Source organism: Schistocerca piceifrons, chromosome 8 (assembly GCF_021461385.2).
Source record: "Schistocerca piceifrons isolate TAMUIC-IGC-003096 chromosome 8, iqSchPice1.1, whole genome shotgun sequence".
NCBI lineage: Eukaryota > Metazoa > Arthropoda > Insecta > Orthoptera > Acrididae > Schistocerca > Schistocerca piceifrons.
The window spans coordinates 283,341,165-283,344,720 of NC_060145.1; the positions used below are offsets into that span (position 1 = coordinate 283,341,165).

At 46.1% G+C, this 3,556-nt stretch overlaps 1 pseudogene; it reads left to right on the top strand.

Moving 5' to 3' along the window:
- Positions 1-650: 650 nt before the first annotated feature.
- On the top strand, positions 651-768 carry LOC124712911 (annotated as a pseudogene).
- Positions 769-3,556: the final 2,788 nt, after the last annotated feature.

A 3,556-nucleotide genomic window follows, 5' to 3' on the forward strand; every position in this document is an offset into this window, starting at 1 on the left:
ATGAACAGTACGGTGTCTCAGAATTACTTATTCGCAGTTCTTTATGACTTGATACCCGCCAGGTTAGCCAAGCGCTCTAACGCGCTGCTTCCTGGACTCGGGTAGGCGCGCCGGCCACGGATCGAATCCGCCCGGCGGATTAACGACGAGGGCCAGTGTGCCGGCCTGCCGGGATGTGGCTTACAGGCAGTTTTCTACATCCCTCTCGGTGAATACCGGGCTGGTCCCCACGTCCCACGTCAGTTATAGACATCTGCAGACATCGCAGACATCTGAACATTTTCGCACTATTCCATGGATTACACAAGTCGCAGACAGTTGGGGTACACTCATTCCTTCCCAGGGGGTACAGGGTGGCGGCAGGAAGGGCATCCCTTCACCTAACATTGCCACATCCGATTAACCATTCCGATCCTGCGTATCCGCGGGAAAAACGGCACAAGCAAAAAGAAAAAATAAAGAAAAATTCTTTATGACTTGATGGACGACAATTTTATGTGAGCTTTATGCTTCTGGGGGAAGGTATCTCGAGATGAGCTATGTGCCACTTCACCTTACAGACGAGCAGAGGAAGTTATTTCTCTGTTGGCAGTAGGGATGGCTTTGTGAGTCAGCCAATAGAATTAGTGGTTACCCTTTAAAGGGTTTCCGGCAACGGCCTTGCCGCAGTGGATACACCGGTTCCCGTCAGATCACCGAAGTTAAGCGCTGTCGGGCGTGGCCGGCACTTGGATGGGTGACCATCCGGGCCGCCATGTGATGTTGCCATTTTTCGGGGTGCACTCAGCCTCGTGATGCCAATTGAGGAGCTACTCGACCGAATAGTAATGGCTCCGGTCATAGAAAACCATCGTAACGACCGGGTGAGCGGTGTGCTGACCACACGCCCCTCCTATCCGCATCCTCATCTGAGGATGACACGGTGGTCGGACGGTCCCGATGGGTCACTTGTGGCCTGATGACGGAGTGCTTTAAAGGATTTTCGCTAGAGAAATGTGGAGGATTCCCTTATATGCTGAATACATGCTTAAAATCACTCATGGGCGGTCTTCTGTCCACTCCCCTTCACTAGTCCATAACTTTGGGGATACTAAACTGTGGCTTGGAAGCTCTGAACGCTAAACAAGTGACGCAGTTTGGTAAAGAGTGCTGATTCAAATGGTCTGCCACGATCAGTAGTAACTGAGGTGGGACAACCAAAATGGAAGTCCATAAAGTGACACATTATTTTGCCATGGTCATCTCATTTAATGATAGTCTTGATGCAGTGGATTACCTTGTCAATTGCTGAAAGGATATAACGGAAACCACTTGCGATGGGGAATAGGTCAACGAAGTTTAGGTGGGTATACCGAAAGCGGTCCTTAGGGATTGAATTACGCCGTGTTTTGGTTGTGCATGCCGTCCTAGTTTAGATCACTTGCTTGCATTCAAGGTTTATAGTCTTTTTTGTGATTTGGCCAGACAAGGTGGCCTGTCACGAATTTCGCTGTTGGGTGGACCTCTGGATAGGAGAGCCAATATACTTAAGAAGAGTCTCCACTTGCTGAGAGGTAGTGGTCAAAGACAGTTCTGCATTTGTTCTGAGAAACTGGGAACCTGGATGTGGTGTAATATATGTGTTCCTGTAATTGAATGTTCTGTAGCAGTGTTGCTGCTAGTTCATCATAGTCGGTATCTACTAAGAATACACTGATCCCGTAAAGACAATCTGTCATGAAGCTGCCTGCACCAAGGTGATATCGAATGTCTTTTCTGAATCGTTTAATATAACGTATAAGGATCGATCAAAAAGCATCCATTTGAGGGCGTTATTGCAGCATATATGCATCATATCGTGACTCTGATGCGGATATATAAGAATCGGCGTGTAGGCGAAGGATCAGTGTGGCATTCATGTCTTTCCGACGAGCTTGTAGTAAATGTAGAAATGTGAACTATGGCAACGTTATTACCAAATACATTCAAACAAGACCAACGTGCAGTTATTCTTTTTGTGGTTGCCAAAGCACAAACTCTGGGAGACATCCATCAAACTATGGAGAATGTGTATGGTGCAGTACGACTGTCGAAATCACCACTGTGGAATGGTGCACCAGCTTCCATACTGGCCACGATTCGACACAAGACACCTGCCGATTTGGGAGGTCAGTCTCGCCCATCACATTCAACAACAAGTAGACGGTTGATGATGCAATTAGGGTGGACCATTCGTGCATTAGCAAACGATCTTGACATCAGATTCGGTAGCATGCAAAACGTTATCCAACAGGAGTTAGGCCACTATAAACTCTGTAGCCAGTGAGTACGCTGGTTGCTGAATGCCAAACAAACAGCAAATCAGATGACTGTTTGCCTGAAGCGCCACATGCATTTCAATGTGAAGACAACACATTCTTTGAGCGCATTTTTGCAGGAAACAAAAGCTGGTGCCACCACTGTGAACCAGAGTTGAAAGCATTGACAAAGCAGTGGTGTCATCCTCTCATCGCAAGAAGTTAGAGCCAGCCATTTGCTGGAAGGGTGACGCTCATCCTTTCCTTTGATTACCAGAGAGCGCTACTTATTGATTTCAAGCAACCTGGTGGTGAAAACTGAGACGAAGGGTGCTGCTGCTTCATGATATCACACTCATCCCCATATCACAAATGTCGTAATACAGAAGTTATGGCAACTCTAGTGAGAGACACTTGAGCACCCACCCTATACCCCTGATCTCTCGCCATGTGATTACTCGCCATGTGATTATCATGCCTTCTGTTCCTTAAGAAAGGCCTTCAATGATTGACGATTCCTGTTGGATGATGATGTGCAGGAGGCAGTTAGACTTCTTCATGCAGCAGAACATCTCGTTTTACCAAACGAGTATTTTCAACCTGGTTCTTCAGTGGAATAATTACCTCAATGCTCACGGCGTACAGATTGTGGACTGTATGGCCTTCGAATGGAAACTTTTTGATCGTCCCTTATAAATAGCGAAAACTTCGTGGGCAACAATCTTTTGCTGGATTGTGAATGGAATCTGCAAAAGGCTGACGATCGGCTTAGCTGGTCAAAGGTCTGCCCTCCATATCACCTTTAAAGTGCCGTACAGTTTCGTACAACACCAATAATTCCCTTTCATAAGCCGACCACTTATGATGGAAGTCAGTCAAATTTCTGGAAAAGAAGCGTAGTGGTTCTTGTATTCCTTATATGAACTGTTAGAGGACTGTTCTGATCATGGAATCACTCACGTGTGAAGTGACGAACAGGTTTGCAGTGGGTAGTGGGAGTGCCAATGCTGCAGCCTGAGAAACAGTCTTTAATTTGCTCAAATGCCTGTTGCATCTGCAGAGTCCATTGAATGTGTCTATTACCAATCTATGTGTACTTGCTAACACATTCATCGTTGGTGCCAGGATGGCAGCTTCATCAGGTAAGTGTTTACAATAAAAATTTACCATGTTAAGGAATCAGCTTAATCCTTCAAATTTCCATGGCAGCAGTAGTAGACTAACGGTGTCAGGCAACATGCCTCAATGCTAAATAAATGACCAAGTGTCACTTATCATCA